This window comes from Athene noctua, chromosome 5 (genome assembly GCF_965140245.1).
Source record: "Athene noctua chromosome 5, bAthNoc1.hap1.1, whole genome shotgun sequence".
Taxonomy (NCBI): domain Eukaryota; kingdom Metazoa; phylum Chordata; class Aves; order Strigiformes; family Strigidae; genus Athene; species Athene noctua.
Genome location: NC_134041.1, coordinates 36018569 through 36038716, shown reverse-complemented (window position 1 = coordinate 36038716; position 20148 = coordinate 36018569).

Genomic DNA, 20148 nt, shown 5'->3' with positions numbered 1-20148 from the left:
CCTTTAAAAGTAAGAATCTAAATAGTCATATAATGAGCAATTATTTGAGCAAAGCAACAAAAAATGTGACTCATTCTCTTTTAAGAAAGACACATTTTATTTATCTCTATTTTAGGTTTATAGTAATAATTTACATGCAAGCTTACACTCTATAATAAAGTGTCAAAAACATGTTTAATCCTGTTTGCCTACCCAGGTATACTTTCTGACAGTTGAGAAGTAATTATACAAGCAGACAGCAGTTAAGTAATTAAGCACTAGGCATATCATTTGAAATGTCAGAATGAAAAAATATTAAATTTGGTTTATTGTTAAAGAATGAGCAATTTTGCCTGGCTGTTGTCTTTTAATTTACCTTGTAAAATGTAGTATCCTGTATCTGTCCCATCCAGGTGTTCTTACGATTTCACATTTTGTACAGGAAAGTTATGTCTCATCTGTTCCGTTGTCTCATTCCAATTTTGTGCCACAACTTGTCTTTCATCAAGATCACTCCTGTAATTTTTTGGCTTTGAACCAATTCTGTTCACCTTGTACTTCTGAAGCAGCCCACGTGATAAATTCTGTCTCATTATCATCAGTCCATGTTATTTCTTCTGCATGGGTCTAGTCACTTGAGAGATGACCATGTCCGTTTGGTCTAAACCATACAGTCTGGAAACTGTGATATATCAAAGACAAATGACTCCTCTATTTCCACTTTCTATTGGGCGGTGATTGTGTTTACTTCTATATGGCCCTCGGCAAAATGAGGATCCCTGTCATGTCCATGGGGCCTGGGGTCTATCTCTGATGTAAGCAATAATACATGGGAAACATTAATAACAACATATTAATTGTGAGTGTCTCAGCAAATAGAAATTAAAGAGGAGCCAACATTCAGTTCTTAGGTGGAGACAATACTGCCATAAAGACAAATCATTCTATTTATGTCAAGTAGCAGTGATGAAGAATAGAAGCCAATTCATGGAAACTTATTCCCAAGAAGCACATCACTGTGAATATTCACGCTGCAAGTGTGCTGAAAAGAGGAACTAATTAGTAAATAAGTTGTTTCCACTGAGTTGAACAGGCATCAATCATGTTCTGCAACTGGCGCAAATCAACGTTGGGCAGCCTCGCTCAGCTGCTATTGTTTGGTGAATGTTCTCCCGAGGTGCCCAGTGAGCTGCCAGCTGCAGCCCCATGTAGAGGTAGCATGCCATTTTTCTTGCAGAACATGAACATATTTTATTTACTCTCATTGTGTTTTGGTGTTTGGTTGGTGTTTTTTTTTTTTTTAACTGCAGGAACACTAGCTGCAGTTCCGTGATTAATACTGAATCTGTTGAACTTCCAAATCACCCAGCCGTACAAATATGATTCAGATCAAAGTGCCTTCCTGCTAAATGAGCCACATCACCCAATACAGACTTTATGTCGTGTTTATGCTCTTATGATGGCTTTGTGCTGGCTGCTGCAGGTCTGGTAATATTTGATCTGTCAGAGAATCTGTTGGCAAAAAATTAATTCATAAATATTTTTTAACAAATTTGAACCAATAGTGTGAATTTATAGCATACCAATGTCTTGTATCATACAATCATGACCTTTTTGATCTGATAGCAAGGCCTTAGAGATACATTTACTATTTGGTCAGATGACAGACTCCACACTGCTCTCTCTTTTACTGCAATAACTAAAAGTTGTGGTTGAGAAGCTGATCGACAGCATGAAAAGAAAAGGTACAAACCAACATGTCTGAAATGAATCTGACATGTCCACATCTACCTCATTCATCACCAAACATTAATCTGCATAGGGAATTGATTCAGTAGCTGAAGAGTAGTGCAGTTGACAAGTCCTGTACAGGTATTTCCCATGCAACTTAACATTCTTTTCAAAAACTTGCTTCCACTTCTACTAAAATACTCAACCACTTCAACAGGAGCAGAAGCAGACCCTGCATATTAAAGATGCCCTGCTTTGTTTTCCAGTCTGAAAAGAATATATGAGAGAGGGTTACAATGAGCCATAACGAGCTATAAAGTGGGATTAGAATAGAGAAGCATATCTCATGAAGTACAGCAAAGTCTGTATGTAGGAAGGTGGGTGTTTTTGAGGGGGCACTTATTTCTCTGCTGCTGAATGGTTTCTTGTTCTACATTGTCATGCAAATTTCAGCTTAAGGTGGTGAAATCTCTAAATTGGCAGTAATTTTTTTTTTTTTTACAGTCTCTGCTTTGTTTCCCTGAACGCTGTCAGTGCCTGCTCACTCCATCACTGCTTTGTATTCACAAAAGAATGAAATCCTGACAGTGTCTGGTCCAAATAGATGGTGCCAGCATTTGCAACTGAATAAAACATCTGCATTCTCTTCCAATTAGCCATTCTGAGCGTGCATTTCCTAGAGTCTTACTCATGCATATACAGTTTAAGAACAAACCAGCAGTTTTTCCAACCCGTAATGAACCTCTCATCTGAAGTAAAAATCTCAGACACAGAGTCCACACCTATGCTTGCACAGGACTCCAGGTTTTATGTGAAGTATCAACCATAATCGGCTTCTAGGGAACTTGCTCACAATGTGATACTAATTCTGAACAGGCAGCTCTTTTTGTTTCTCATTGAAGTGGGTTTCAGATTGTTTTATTTTGGTTTAAGTTTTTAAATAATTAGTTTATTGGCTACCGACACAAAATTGTTTCCCTATTTACAGCCATATCACTGTTAAAGATATTAGGCGGCTTTGTTTCATTCAACTTAGACAAAAACATAAAGCTTTAAAAGCTTTTTTAAACAGTTACATTATAAATGCTTTCCTTTGTAGCAGAAGAAAAAAGGCAAACTTAGGGATTTTAAAAGATTTCTGGATTGGGGGGGGTGGGGGGGTGGGTTTTTTTGTTTGTTTTGGTTTTGTTTTTCCTCATTCTTTCAACTTACTAAACAAACATCAAAGCATTAAATGGGGAAGCAACATAAAAGTGCATTTCTCTGATACTGGGCAAAATGCATATGAAATGTATCAGACTCATAGCCTGAAAAAATTACTTTCCAACTATCCAACAAAAAAAGGTATAGAGCAGAAATTGGTGATATAGGTAACATCTGACTACAGCACCAGTGTGCTCCTTTCTGGACCTGGAGAACTGCCCTTGATGCAGTCTTTTTGTCCATTCCGCCCTTCTGCTAAGACTGTTGATGCGAGTGCCTGGGTAGTTAGCAGTGATGTGCTCATGTGGGTGTGTAAATCATCTCATTTCATTCTGTTTAGGAAATGCCAAACAGATAACAGAATTTCTGTCGTGCTGCCAGGCAAACTTCGGACTAATGGCCTACTAGTGGAAAATTTGTAGTCAATGAACATAAAAGGTTATTGACATGTGAGCTTCAAATTCTTGAGACTGTGGAAGACACAGTAACTAAAGTGACAGAAAATCTGAGTGAAAATCTGTGCACTTAATTTTGTCCTACTAGAGTCTACTGGAACACTTTAGGGAGGCATCATGGAGAAGGTTGAAAAACTGCTGCCCGGTCTTCATGAAAGATAGTTGTCTGCACTTAGATGACTCATAACTACTTTTTCTCCTCCTACAGTCAGAAACCTTCCATAAAATATAAGCAATTTCCATTTTCACCTGTCTTCCACACTTGACAGATGAATTGCTGTAAAAATTCTTTTAAAAAAGCATCTGATCAAGTTTCCCCCTCCATCTTCCACTAGCAAAATTGCTACATATGCAAAAATTCCCAAAAAAGGAAACAAACAAAAAATCCAGGATTTACTCTGAAGTAAAAAAATCAATGTAAGAACATCCACAATGTCTTTTTTTTTTTTTCTCTTATGGAAAAACACAGACCTTTGGGTGGAATTTTTACAGTCAGTAAATCAACATTTGCCTTGCTTTTTCTAGGTCATTGACGACTCGAACTACAGTCAAATAAAAGACGATGCTCATATACATTTTAATACTCAAAAAAGTTACTTTAGAAATACCTTTGGTGCAGTCAGCCAGAATGAGGTCACAGTTCGTGCTGCACAACACTGAAAATAGAATGATGTTAAACTTCTGCCAGAAGTCAAATGAAATAAGGACAGTATCTGAAACCCTGACTGTAAAACAATAAACTACAGTGGGTAGAGTGGAGTGATAGAGAAGAAGCTGTTCTACCAAGCTTTTATTTGGTGCATGGAAAATCAGAGACAAAAAGTCAGATCTGCAACTCGGAGAATGTATTGGAGATAAATTGAAATCAGTGGAATTTGGTACACAGGTCTGCAAAATCTAAGGGGAAGAGTGTAACAAGAAAAATTCATCCAGCAGTTCTGTATTTTAACACGTCTGTTTTGTTGCATGACTCTGCACAGGTCAGTTTTCTATAGAATATGATTGATACTTATTAGGATCCTCTTATTAAAATACTGAAGCACTTCATACCTTATAGAGCATTTCATCATGTGGTCTGCTTGCAGATGATCTTCTCTGCTCCAACCCTATCCACAGTTTTCCTGTGGTTTTGAAATTTTAATTGCTTAGAGTAATGTAAGGAAGGTATATCGTTGACATCAGAGTAACCAACACTGATGTAAAATATTAGAAGGGTAAAATATAAATAATATTTAGGAATTAAATATTAATAATAACATTTTCTAAGGAAATGTTTCCATTTAGGGATAAGAGCTGTCAGCAGACACATAAAAAGAATGTAAGTTTAAATCTATATTATTTGAATCTACAGTGTTGGTGGAGAAACTGGACACAAGGAGCAGGTCTGAGTTTGTATAAAGTGTTATACATTTTGAGTATCGTGTTGAAAGTAACAGGTAGAACAATCAGAAAAATCTCAAAGTTGAGTGCAACAGAGAGGACTGGTTTTCCAAGGGCAGAAGGATTTGGAAAGGCATCAAAGCGATACGTGGAGGAGGTGTTGTGAAGGGTTTGTGGAAGGAGAGTGTCTTCTCTTTTAAGGATGTATAGCCAAGGGCCTTTTTTTCAGTTCAGCAAGAGAAATAAAAAAAGAAGGAAGCCATAAACAGGAACATGCAGGGTCACAAACCTGACCCTGGTAAGGGGGGACACTGATTAAAACCAAACCTGGTCAGTTACATTAATTGATGAGGTCATGTGAAAGTGTTTATTCCAGAGAGGTTATCTATTCCAGGACTGAAGTGCTAAGGCTTGGACAACCAGCCCAAGCCAGAGTTGACCTATAGATGAATCCTGTATATTTTATAACTGAAAACCATTGTGCTAGTAGGTATTGTACTAAGTTATAATAATGCACTTATGCTGATGTAAAAAGTGCTAAAGCATTGAAATACTGAAGCCTGAACAACAGGCCCCAAGCCGAAGCTGCTTAGTGTGTAATCATTTAAAAAGTACGTAAACTCGCTAGTGAAAGATGCAGCTTAGACAAAATATAATCAGTAGTGAGGAGAGAATGTATCCAACTTCCCTTGTTCAGCCTTGTTCAAGGCTGAGAACCCACATATCTGGCCTTGTTAGAAACTCTCTTGGTTTCCCCCCCTGAGCCAGTCAGAGAGGGACCTGGGGGTGTTGACTGACAGCTGGCTGAATATGAGCCAGCAGTGTGCTCAGGTGGCCAAGAAGGCCAATGGCATCCTGGCTTGTATCAGGATTAGTGTGGCCAGCAGGGACAGGGAAGGGATCTTACCCCTGTACTTGGCGCTGGTGAGGCCGCACCTTGATGACTGTGTTCAGTTTTGGGCCCCTCACTACAAAAAGGACACAGAGTTACTCGAACACGTCCAGAGAAGGGATACAAAGCTGGTCAAGGGTCTGGAACACATGTCCTATGAGGAGCGGCTGAGGGAACTGGGCTTGTTTAGTCTGGAGAAGAGGAGGCTGAGGGGAGACCTTATCACCCTCTACAACTACCCGAAAGGAAGCTGCAGAGAGCTGGGTTTGAGCCTCTTTAGCCTAGTAGAAAGAGACAGGACAAGAGAGAATGGCGTCAAGTTGCTCCAGGGATATTAGATATTAGGAAGCATTTCTTTTCAGAAGGGGTTGTTAGGCGTATGGGCTGCCCAGGTGGTGGAGTCCCCATCCCTGGAGGTGTTCAAGAGTAGGGTCGATTTAGAGCTTAAGGATATGCTGTAGGTGGGAACTGTGCTAGGCGAACGGTTGGACTAGATGATTCTGTGTGATTCTGTGAGCCCTGGCCAGGCTTTGGGTGGAATCCAACAAGAGAATGAAACCAGAAATTTTCTGCAGGAGAGCTGAGCACGCACACCACCAATGTGATCAAGCAATGCCCGTTTATTACAACTAAGAAAGCCCTTTTATAATGTTCTCCCGCACACGTTAGTAACATGCAGTACAAGTCCTCAAGACTGGACAGTTACCTTAGCCCGCGCTTTAAACCTTCTTATGATTGGATAAAAAGTGCCACATCAGCCTTGCCAGGCTTCCTGCCTTGTGTAACTTCCTCTTCCATCCCAACCCCTTCCAGGGGTTGTTTGTCTCGTCGAGTTTCTCCCCCCTCATTCAGGGTCACATCCTTATCGCATTCTTGCTTGGTTGAGGCTCTTATCAGTCTTGTTCTCATGAAGGATTACTCATATGTCCATTCTCTCACAGAAAGTCCTCTAGAATCCCAACAATTTTCCACTCAAAACAAAGGTGCCAGCTATTCTGGCCTGTCGATCTCTGGTATATAAAGCTGGGCCCATTTGCAGTGACTCTGGAAGCCTCACCTATGGGTGGACGCACCACATAGGATTTCCCACTTGCTGGGACAGGCTCTCCAAATCCTCACTGTAACCGGGGCTCCCAGCAACTGTGGATCTGGATAACGATAATATATGGAAGTGGTGATGTATTTTTCTTAATCTCCATTCTCTTTCTTGTGTAGTAATGATTTAACGCATTACTCTGTTTTTTCCTGTTTGCTGCTTTAAGTGCACTATTCTGCTTCTTCTACTGCATGTTTTCTGTATTAAACTGCTACATTGGTTATCACTAGTAAAATATACCTACTCTTTTCACTCTGGTGTCTGAGTTTAATTGGTATCCTTAATCAGCAGAACAAGGACCTTGTAAATTGAGAAATTAGGTGAAAAAAGGGGAAACAAAATATACAGAGACACAGACATGACAAAAGAAGTATGGAGACCAATGACGAGAAACAAAAGTTGCCACTCACACTAATTGCTGGGCAATGGGGAAACTACAGGCACCACTTCCAGGAAGATCAGTCTGGACTTTGCTGCTGATGTGACTGAGAATGTTACTGGAGGCAGTAGGGTCCCAGTACAACTACTGGAGACAGTGGGAGTCTCAGCTCCAGCCATGGGGATGGGAATAGTGTGAGTCTCCAAAAGCAGCTGCTGGTGTGACTGGTGTGACTGAGGGGAGTGAGGGTCTCAGGGCTGGTGGCTGGACTACAGGTCACAGCTTGTGTGCCTGGTGACAGCTGCTGGGGGGCAAGGGCCTCTACATCCCCTAAACTGGGTCTGTGTGAGATGTGAGTGTGAATTCACCAGCAAACTTCAAGTGGGGGACTCTCAGGTATCAGGTATCATGTGGGTGGGGGTATCATGTAGGTGGGGGTTCGTGCGGGGGGACTTGCCACTGTGAGGTGCCTGTGGGATGAGTGTCTGAGTGCTGGCCACATGCAGTGAGCACTGAGCTGGGCCAGCCAGTGAGTCGGGGACGGGCCAGAGGGCTGGGATCTGGGTAGAGTTACTGGGGGACAGAAGGGCTGTCCACCTACTACAGAGGGGGACCCATGAGTGTGCATGTGCTTGTGAACCCTGAGTGTGTCATGTGTGTGCCTGCGCTAGTGACTTTCTGTCTGTGCCAGCCCCAGAGGAGAAGGCTGTTGATGCTAGGGTGTGATCTGGGTCCTGTGTGTGGGTGCTGGTGATGGCAGTGCCTTGTCTGTGGCAGCCTGTGTCATCACCTGTGTCCATGTCTTCAATGTGTATATGTGTGTCTGGGACACATGCTCATCATGGCTGTTGGTTGAATCTGCAGATGGGAGGGCAGCAGCCAAAGCCTTTGGCCTGAGCCATAGACCCCAGGACACTGGGCTGGGCTCCATCCAGCACCAAGGAAAGACCATGGTGGGTGGAACTGCTCTGTACTGGGTGATACTGAGATCCAGCAGCCAAGCAGGTGGGAGTCCTGGGACCCTGTGGCTGTAGGACAAAACTGCATCTTAAGTCATAAGGCTCAGTCAGCACTGGTTTATGAAAGGCAGTTCCTGCTTGACTAATTTGAACTCCTGTGACAAGATGACTCAGTGGATGACAGAAAGACTGTGTATGTTATGTAGTGGTCTTTAGTAAAGCATTTGACACTATTTCCCACACCATTATCCTGGAGAAACTGGCTGCTCATGGCTTGGATGGGTGCACTCTTTACCGCGTAAAAAGCTGGCTGGACGGCCAGAACCAAAGACTTGTGGTGAATGCAGTTAAATTCAGTTGGTGACTGATCACAACAGGTGTTCCCCAGGGCACGGTATTGGGGCCAGTTCTGTTTAATATCTTCATCAATGATCTCAATGATGGGACCAAGTAATTTTGCAGATGACATCAAGTTGGGTGAGAGTGTTGGTCTGCTTGAGGGTAGGGAGGCTCTGCAGAGGGATCTGGACAGACTGAAGCGATGGGCCAAGGCAAATTGTAAGAGATTCAACTAGGCCCAGTGATGGGTCCTGCACTTGGGGCACAACAACCCCATGCAGTGCTACAGGCTTGGGGAAGAGTGACTGGGAAGCTGCCTGGTGGAAAAAGACCTGGGGGTGTTGGTCACAGCTGGCTGAGTATCAGCTAGTGGTGTGCTCAGGTGGCGAAGAAGGCCAATAACATCCTGGCTTGTATCAGAAATAGTGTGGACAGGACTAGGGAAGTGATCTTACCCCTGTACTTGGCACAGGTGAGGCCGCACCTCAATTACTGTGTTCAGTTTTGGGCCCCTCACTACAAGAAAGACGTTTTGGTACTGGAGTGCATCTAAAGAAGGGCAAGGAAGCTGGTTAATGGTCTAGAGAACAAGACTTACAAGGAATAACTGAGAGAACTGGGGTTGTTTAGTCTGGAGAAAAGGATGCTGAGGGGAAACCTTCTCGTTCTCTACAACTACTTGCAAGGAGGTTGTAGCAAGGTGGGTGTTAGTCTTTTCTCCCAAGTAACAATGGTTGTCAAGCACTGGAACAGGCTGCCTAGGGAAGTGGTTGAGTCACCTCTCCCAAAGGTATTTAAATTACATGTAGATGTGGCACTTAGGGTCATTGTTTAGTGGTGGAGTTGGCAGTGCTAGGCTAACAGTTGGACCTGATGATCTTTTCCAAATAAATGATTCTATGATTCTATGAACATCTGGATTGGGCAAAAGCTGTTGAATTTTGACTGTGAGCTCCAATCAGTGTAACTGAGTAGCAGAATAATTAGTTTTATGGTTGTGTTTAGCAATTTTACAGTAGAAACTGTAAGCAAGAAGGGGATACCTCTGAAATTTTAAAATATTTAGGACTACAGAAAAGGTGTGAAAGGTACAATCAAACCAGTAAATAGGATTTTGATGAAAAAATCACCTTTTCAAGGAAACAATACTGATGTTCATTGCAGAGGGCAGCTCCCCTGCTCCATCTTGACATTATTTGGGAGTGTTATTGTTTCAGTGAAGCACAACCCTAATTGTTTTGGTTTTCTGCTAAAGAAGAAAATACAGAGCACATGATAGTCTACCCTAGGCAGAGGAAAGTCTTATGGATGGACTAACTGATCAAAATGAAAATTACATGAGCTGAAACTTCCAAAGTTACACAAAATATTTATTAATCTAACGTGTATTTAAGGTGAGAGATAAATAGAAAATCCAGTCCCTTAAGAAGTTTGGAAAATCCATGGTGGTATGCAATAATTGATAAGAATTCAATTCGATAAGATTTGATAAGATAATTCAATAAGAATTCAGAAGACTACCTATGCAGTCATTTCATGTCTCATTATGTGGCCAACCCGATTATCTTTAATTTTGTACAATTCAGCTAAGAAACATATTATTTCCTTAGTGGTGTCTTTAATTATCCACTTTAGCAAAACCTGTTTCTCCTTATTCAAGCAGTTCTAATATCCTTATTTATTTCAACCAACTAATGTGTTAGTGATCTAAAATCAGAGTTATCAGACTTCATTGTCAAATGTCATTTAACATACAGAAATTAAGGTGGAAGGATAAAAGAAATATCAGATGAAACTTAGAAAACATGCTTCCTTTTACAGTGATTACAAAGATTAATATTAACAGCATCCTGTAGAAATGAAGAAAAATACCATTGCTGGGCAAGGCTACAATGTTTGTAAATATAGATACATACACATACTTACATACATATATTTAGAACACAATGTTGCTTTTAGAATACTATGTATTTCACTGCATATCCTCAGCAAGATTAGTAATGCCATTTAAAAATTAATGCCTGAAAAATCTGTTTTCACTTCGTGCACAAAATAATCTGTCTTCTGACATGGTTGGCAAAATTCAGAGATTGCTCAGCAGCAGACAAAATGTTCAGTATTTAAGTATATAAGACTTTCTGATTTCCTGTAAGGTACTACATAGTAAATAATTCCCTGAATTATCTAGCCCAGCTCTTTAGAAGTATAGTGAACATGGCCTAATTTCTCTAACTCCTTGACTAAAAATTATGTTCCTCAGAAGTGGGTAAACTGCCCCCAACTATGCTGCATGGTTGCAGAAGCCATCAATTTCTATGACAAGAATTCGTAAACAGATTATGACAGCCATAAGGAACCATATCACTTTAATTTATAATATGAAACTTTCAAATCAATACAGATTTATATCTCATGTATCAAGAATTCTGTATCAATGTTTAACAACACTTTTCGTACCTTTGGAAGTTTTAAATGTTTATATTGATTTGGATCAAGAAAAACAGTGTTAAAATACCAAAGTCCCTACAGGTAGATATTCTTCATTTGATGCTACCTGGAAACTTAGGAAATACTTTAATGACTCCAGTGTCATCTCAGTTGGAAGGATGCTGTTGGGGAAGGGCTTAGGAAAAGCGAAGAGGATGCTTCTGTTATCTTTTTATTTGAGACTTTCAACCTATGTTGCTGAGATAGGATTTACTTTGCACTTTTCATTTTAAAAACCATAAATTTGAGAAATAATTTTCCCATTGTGGACCCTATCTGAAAGAGGTGCCTTTTGAACATTGAAATAATTGAAAATCTCTGATGTTTAGTGCTCTCCAAAGCCTTGTGTTTTACTGACACAGAGAAATCTCTCCAGCTCACAGTGCAACTCAAAACAGTGCCACAATTCAGGGGTTACTTCTCCCTGGTCTTAAAACCTGTGGAGAAATGGGCACCACTATCAGCGTGTGCTTTGTCAGCAAACTGAGGGGCTTGCACTGTTTAACAATAACTCAACACCCCAAACTTAATGAAGGATTTAAAAATGCAGTGCTTGCAAACAAATGTTTGATGTGTACATTTTTGATTGTTTATATGTTTGCTGTAGTTTTAATTACACATTTTTAATAGAATATTATGATGTGGTTTTTGTTCATTTATTATTCCTTAATTAATCTATTATAAATAAAATACATATTATTTGGTCTCCTAAAAAAGAGATTGAAAAATAAACATAGATACTTGTTAGTGTATGCATTAATTTAGAAGTCGGATAAACAATAAAAGGGAAAACTAAATTAATTGAAATTTCAAATACTCATGGGAAATATATGAATAGAAGAAATTGTGGGATTTCCCCAGCAGAAATTAGGCAATATTGTGTTCTGGCTTATAAAAACTGTGGGACAATCTTTGGGTGCAGACACTGGTGCATCCTATTCCTGCAGGTCAGCGATTTGGTGTCCAGTCCTGTAGTGATGAGGGATGCACACAGTCTCAGCTGCAAAATCTGGGGATGGATGACCTACATCCCTGGGAGTCAGGGAGGAAATAAGGGGCTGCATTTTCCTGAAGCACAGTGCTAAAGCAGAGTCACTGAGAAGCTGTTCCTGATTGCTGTCGTTGCTTTTAAAAGGTGGCCAGTCATAGGTATATTTTAGTTTAAAAACTGTAATCATGACTTTCTACACAGGACTGACAACCTGAAGCAAATTTTATTATATGTTCTGCATTGTTAGTAGAGCAGCAGAAATCAAAATGCACAAGTTTTGTTGCCCAACAAAGAAATGGATAAGGATAGGACCAAATAACCCAAGTAAATGTCTGGTGCCTGATAAACTCAGTCATCCACTTGCCTCACTTAGGACCTATGCAGTCAAAACAAAAGATTTAGTGGAGATTGTTAAAAATAACTTGTTAGAACAGTGACCAACAGTATCACCGATGCAACTGGAATGAAAAACAGACTTATGTTTGGGAAATAGCATTTAAGTCAACACTACATATTCTGAAGATGAGGGAGAAGTCCAACCTACCAAAAAAAAAATGTATGAATTACTTAAAAGTTACTCATATCACTGGTAATTTCCTACAAAATTCCACAGATAAACTCAACCAAGAAAATGGCAATCAAAATAAAATTACTCCTGGGGAATGGGATGCTCAGCTGGAGAAGATAATTAACTAATGAATGGCTACCTGGAAGGCTGAAGAGGTTGTTCACAGGTAAATTAAAGTTTCCAGCAGAAGGAAAGAGAGAAAAAACAGAGTTAATATTGTTTCTCATCCCTCCGTAATGCCACTGAGAGACAGAGGTTTATAGTTCTGTAAATACAATTTTGTACCCCAGAACTTAAGTTATCATCAGAAGTATAAGTACATTGTTCTGTAAGTGTAAAATCTAGAACTGTTTTCATATGGTGCATCTTCTGAAATGAATGATGTTCTGTCCAGTTTTGGGGGGTTTTGGTGTGGGTTTTTTGTTGGTTTTTTTGTGTTTTTTTTGTGGGGTTTTTGGGTGTTTTTTTGTTGTTTTTTGGTTGTGGTTTTGTTTTTGTTTTGGTTTTTTTTTTTTTTTTCCAAAATGAAAGTACATTTTCTTAAGAAAGAAAAGCAAAACCATAGAATGAAGTAACAAAATAACAAAATTATTCTGCACACTATATTCTGTTCTCCCTTACTGCTTTAATAAGGATCTTAAGTGAAAATACCTGAGCTTTGGAAGGATTATGGTAATTTGTGTACATGCCTCATATTTCTAAGGCTTTTTTACCCTGTGGATTTGAATCTATATGGGAACTGCAATTATTGCTTTCTATGTTTTATATGGGTTTATTCTGTAGGTAGCATTTGGATGTATTTCTTTAACATTTGCAACTGTCCTGTAACTGCCCCTTTTAGGGTTTGTTTTGTACTGTATCCTTCAGAAGGGAAGTAGGACAAAAAATAGCATAGTCTTTTTCTGGCTTTGGATGTATGCTGCTCACAGTGTTCTTACCAAATTCAGAGATGAACATCTCCAATGCTGTAACCTTTAGAACTATATGCAATATTATCCAGAGATGCAAATTAATTTCTTATCATCACATGAAAATGTTATTAAATATTCTATTTCAAAGAACTTTATTGAATATTAATGTGAATCCTGTTCTATTCTATCAACTGCAACAAATACTGTATGCACAGATTCTCTGATTTGGTCTATAGCAACAAACTGCTTTCTTCTTCCTGGGCCATTTATTTCTACTGTTAATTTTATGTGTATTCAACATCTTTAGTTCTCTTGCACCGTAGTGGCCACAAAGTTAGCACAGAAAAAATGAAAAGATAGCCTCCTTGTAATTTTTGCTGTGGAGAAGACAGTAAGAGATTGGTTCCTACCCTGGCAAGGTGGAAAACTCTCTGGTCTTAAATAGAAGGTGTTTTCATTAACTGTCACATTTCTTGTACTATTCCTGCAATCTATGCATTAGCAGCATAGTGTTCAGACTTCTTTCCCTTTGGTGGCAGATGGCATTGTGTTGGGAGATAATGGACATGTGAGCAATCCTACATGTGTGCACGCCTCGGCAAGGACATAGAACAAAGAACTCAGCAACCAACTCCAGGAGATGGGTTGGGCAGAGAAAGACATTTGAATGTGGCTCTTATTATCCAGTCGTGAGAAGGCTTGAAGCGCGTGGACAAAGCTAATTGTCCAATCATAAGGATTGCACCAAGTACCATTCGCGTGCACAGGAGAAACCTATGAAAGGGCTTGCTTACCTTCAATAAATGGGCATTGCTTGATCATACTGGTCGTGTGCGTGTCCATATCTCCCCCATATGGCGCCCGAACAGGGACCCTCAAGATTGGCACAAGTCTTCACTGAGGACTCGACAGAGGTGCAATCGAGGGTGGAAATCTGGTCGAAACTGATCCAGACTCTGCCCTGGGGTCTGAAGGTGAGAAGCAGTGCGCTGTAATTTGGGTTGAAGATCCACAAAAAGAAGCGGCAGCCGGGGAGGAATGGGGTCTGTTCTCGGCAGGGATGAGCAAGCAGTGAAAGTCTTCCAAGATATCCTCTCTTGAGCCGGGAAAGAGGACTTATCTCCAGTGCAGGTCTCATATTTGAGATACCTACCTGGGAATCCATAGGAAAAAAGCTTTGGGACGCGATCAGTGAGGGGGGAAGGTGGGCAGAAGAAGTGAACGACTATCCCATGCTCTGGAAGCTGATTCGCGAGACAGTAGAGGAGCTGAGCAACGACCGCGTGGCTGGTGACCACGTGGCTGGTACTTCTGCCTTTGCAGCTGTAGAAGCGGCTTCTGCCTCTGATTTGCCGCCTCCGGTGCCTGCGCCGCTGGCAGATCCCATCGCGTTATGTCAGCCGAAAAACCCATTTGCTTCATCGGTCGCGCTGGTGGGGCCGTGACAAGCAGCAGGGGTTAGACTGGGAGCTACGCAGGCGGGAGCAGGAGATGCCGGAAGTGCACCTGGCACCGAGAGAGAGGAGGGTGAGGGGAGAGCGGGGGAGACACCGGAGCCCAGCGGTGGGCAGAGCGCGGATGGGAACGTGGGCGGAACTGACGTATCGCCGCCTGCGCCTTCCTCGACAGGAGAGAAAACCCCCGCCTCACAAGTCGGCGTTTCAAACAAAGAAACTTCACTCGTGCAACTTATAGACAAGCTTGAAAAACTGGCTGCAACACGGGAGGAGAAGATGGAGCACAGATCGTGTACCTTTTCATCTGGCATGCAACCACAACTGTCTGCTCCTGACCTGCCACCTGACTATTCAGTTACAGTACCTGCTTCTAATCCATTCTTGTTATCATCACAGGCGGAGGCTGCGCTTCCTTCGTCTCACCCTACAACTTCACATCTTTTTTCTTCACAGGTGCAGAGTGCCTCTGTGGCCACACGCCGATGGAAAGGCATTATTAGAGATGCTATAGTGGAGGGGTCTTTTATTCCTGAAAGCGTACAAGCGTTTCCTGTTTCTATTAATAGTGTTAGCGGTACTAATGAATGGGATCCTTTAGATTGGAAATTGCTTGAAAAGGCTAGAGCTTCAGTAATGCAAAATGGTCATCATCAATTAACAAAACAAATGATTAATTATATTTTTTCATCATCACTGTTAATTCCAGAAGATATTGATCAAATAGCAGCAGTTATATTAACTCCATCTCAAAAAATGTTGTTTGAAAGTGCATGGGCTAAATTAGCTAATAATGAGCAAGCTCAGCCGCGACCACAAGGCGATCCACTTTATCTCGTTCAAGCGCAAATGTTGTTAGGCACAGGACACTTTGCAACAGTAGATCTGCAAGTCAGTGTCTCTAATGAAGTGTTGCGACTATCGCAGTCAATAGCTTGTCAAGCCCTAATGTCTGTGCCTGATACAGAAGGGAAACTGTTGCAACAACTAGTTCACACTCTTGATCAGAGAAGCGTTGTCTACTTTATTATTCACATCAGAAGTCACCAATCCAAAGAAGGATTAGGGTATGGAAATGAACTAGCTGATCAATTGGTTGCTCCGGTCTGGTCTGGGCCCTCTCCAAATTTGTTTGCACAAGCTAGAGAATCTCACAAATTTTTGCATCAGTCAGCAAAAATGTTGCATAAACAATTTAAAATTCCTCTTGCAGATGCGAAGGGCATTGTCGCCTCTTGCCCATCCTGTCAAGAAATAGGGTTTGGCCTGGGAACAGGAGTTAACCCACGGGGCCTATCACCTTTGCAATTGTGGCAAATGGATGTTACTCACATAGCAGAATTTGGTAGGTTAAAATATGTACACGTTGTTATTGAAACCTTCTCCATGACTATTTGGGCTACAGCTCAAGCTGGAGAGGCAGCTAAACATGTTGAAAAACCCTTATATAGTTCTTTTGCTGTACTTGGAGTGCCATTCAAAACAGACAATGGTCCAGCATATATTTCTGGACGCTTCCAACGCTTCTGTATCTTATGGGGCATCAAACACTGCACAGGAATTCCACACTCTCCCACTGGACAAGCAATCGTCGATCGGGCTCATCAAACTCTGAAGCAAATGCTTCAAAAACAAAAAGGGGGAATGTCAGGTATGATGCCAGCTGAACGATTAAATAAAGTTTTATATGTTTTGAATTTTTTGAGGCTTACAGGAGAACGTCAGGAACCACCGATGATGATTCACAGTTTAGCAATAAAGGGTGATGCTGAACAATCTATGGGCACACAGCAACCGTTAGTTATGATCAAAAACTTAAATACTGGGCAGTGGGAAGGACCTGTTAAAGTACAGTTAACAGGCAGAGGTTATATGTGTTTGCTTACAGATCATGGCTTACGGTGGGTTCCATCTCGCTGGGTGAGGCCTTGGAAAGAAGTTCAAGCTCACAATCCTAAGCCTTGCAATGGTTCTAATTGATTAATGCTCATACATTCTGAATGTGTTTATTGAAATCCCTTCCAAACCAGTAGGGGCCCAAGTTACATAGGAAAGTTAATTATGTTCACAGGGTAGTTGAAGAAGTTGATACAAGGGGGAATTATTGGAATTGTTGTAATCGTTGTAACTGCTATGTTTGTTATTGTTTTGCCATGCTTAGTTTGTTGTATTAACAATCATTACAAAAAAGCCCGCATGGAATGTGGATTGCTCAAAACCAAAAAGAGGGATATGTTGGGAGATAATGGACATGTGAGCAATCCTACACATGTGCACACCTCGGCAAGGACATAGAACAAAGAACTCAGCAACCAACTCCAGGAGATGGGTTAGGTGGAGAAAGACATTTGAGTGTGGCGCTTATTATCCAATCGTGAGAAGGCTTGAAGCGCGTGGACAAAGCTAATTGTCCAATCATAAGTATTGCACCACGTACCGTTCGCGTGCACAGGAGAAACCTATGAAAGGGCTTGCTTACCTTCAATAAATGGGCATTGCTTGATCATACTGGTTGTGTGCATGTCCATAGCTCCCGCAGCATTGATAAGTCTTTCCATCACACATACTTTGTGCCAAGAAAGCCTCCTGCTTCCTCGCACAAGCTCCCATTCAGGACATATACCCCCAACCCCAGTGTTGCTCTTCAGTGATTTCACAGACCTTTTCTTCCCACACTCTGATATTTATATATTTCCTTGCCTTCCTTTTCTACTTACCTTTGTTGGTTTGCTGCATTTAAACAAAAAAAAAAAAGTCATTAAGGAGTAGAAAGGGGCCAAAATAGGCAGAAGATAACACAGGAACTAAGGATGTTCTAAGATAAAGCAGCTTGTTTTTTCCCCAAGGGAGATAAAAAATTATATTTCGCCAGTGAATGTTTAAACCTTTAAAAATCTGGGGTCTCGCATCACTGAATCTTGGTGATGCCAAGTAAAAAATGTGTATCAAAAAGCTGTTCCTGAAGAGCAAATACCTTCCCACAACCCACACACACTTGTCAGTTCATAGTTCAATTCTCTGTCATTTCCTACTTGGAAAAGAACAGTGCATGTTGCATGACTGCACTGGAATTGTTTGAGGGGTTTTTGTCCGTGGTAGTAAAGCATATTTTACATCAAAACTCATTAGAATTAAGGTGCCTAAATACTTCCAAAAGTATAATAATTCTGGATAATAATTCCTGTGGGCTTTTGTGCCTGATAAGGTTTGAATATTTCATTGCTGGTTTATTATTTGAAAAAAACAAAAACACAGAATGTTTGTTGTGCCTGAAAAGTGAAATTGGTGAAAGTGGCCACTGTTAACTACATTCTGGAGACTGAGGAGAGCACTGAGCTTCTTTGAAGTTTTAAAGCAAACCCCTCAACTTGATTGAAAATTCTATAAAAAGTGAGATCAAATACCATAAGACAGGGGTTGATATGCTCACAGTAGTGTATGCTGCTTAGGAGATGTCATTTGAAAATCTTTACATTTACAATGCAGAACAATTTAAAATGTCAGTGCAATGGCAATGGAGAAATCCTTTCTGATCTTGATCATGACGACATTTCTGATTACTGACACCTCCTTCAGAGATTTGAAATGCGCAGCTGTGGACATGCAACTCTTATATCCTTTCTTTATGGCGAAAGTGGAGCTGGACTAGAGCCCAAGTAATTTCTGATCCTCACTGGTACAGCTGTGTAGACCGGAAACATTTTGATCTTCACTGTCAAATTGATCCACCTTTCTTGCCACAGTCTAAAAAGAAAGTTGCCTGGAATTAAGCAATTCATAATAATCAAAATGTTTTTGATCTGGACGGGAGCTAGTATCCCTGTGAAAGGACATAATTGAAAAAAAAAATTTCAGAGGGAGAGAAAGTCAAACATATATTTTTATGATAAACAAAACAAGAACTTATAAGAGCATTTGTTACTAACTGCTCTTTTATATTCATTCTAATCCAGCATCCTAGAATGGAGTTGGTGTCCCTTTTTTTCCCCCTTCTCTGCTGTCACGTACTTTGGAATAGATTTTTCAAATTGTATGTTTGTGGGTGACCACACACGTTTCCAGAAATTAAATACATGCATCAACTTACTATGGAAACATGGGAAAAAAGGCTTTAAATTCATACATTACAGGGGATATTCAGAATGAGTAGCTTTAAATAGTCTGCTCTTCCTAGGCTCCCTATATGGTCAGTGCAGCAACTAACTCAGAAAAGAACCTCAATTACAGCAACCAAGAAGGTGATCAACCTGATTAATCCTCTCGATTTACTGTAGAGGGAACTGTGAGAGACTGAAATGTCCTATGACTGTCAAAGCTTGCTTGTGTCTGTGCAAACCTCCCAGAGAAGCTGCTGTGGCCTGTGAATTAGTCCGGGGGATGCTGCCCAGAGCAGCCGGGGTGTATTGAAGGATGCACCCCCCCACTTCTTGGTGGTTCCATTGTCCGGACTCCTTACATAAGCCTCAAAGGGGCAGACATGGACTGAGCTGGCCCCATCCTGGACCCGTTTGTGGCTCTATTGTGCAGGCCAGACCCCATGCCTGCATTGCTAATGAACTGCTAAGAGGCAAAAAAACTGTTGGACCAGAGGCAAAAAGCCCTAATGTCGAGCAGATATGCTGATCAGCTGGTACGATGAACTTAAGAAGGCAGCAGAAAATCTTGCTCTTTGTGCATCTACCATCAAAGCCTGATCTGTGTGCATCCACCATGGAAGAACTGAAGACTGAGGATCAATGGGACGCCGTTGGATCCATGGTGGTGACTATTCTTGCAGCCCTGTCCCGCATCCTTGCTTTATTTCTGCCTTTTCCTTCTATTCTGTCCTATCATTACCCCTCTCCACTTTTTTAATAATAAAAAACTTACGTTGGGTACATGGCATCTGACCTCGTTTGTGCCTTAATCTTGCTCTTGGGATCGTATTGAAACCTCCCCCGACATTGGATCAGGACAGGAACAAAGGAAGGTAAGCCTCATCAGACAAATGTTGGCCTTCAGGTCTTACTTAGCTTATTTACATGCATAAATTAAATTAAATGGAAGAGTTGCATGAACCCAAAAATTTTGATTATTAAAGTGATGGTTATGTCAAAAAGATATAGGAAATTACAGGGAATAGCTGTACAAAATATATATATATATTTTTAAGGTTAAATGCAGGGTACTGAGCTCCTTCTAACTTTTGCCACATGATTGACCATAGAATAATTTCTAGTAATCATTTTAAATGAACATAATGGAGATTTCTCCTCATATTCATCAAATAATAAATAATATATAAGAAAGCCAGTACGTGAATACTGACACAGTTCTGTATGGAT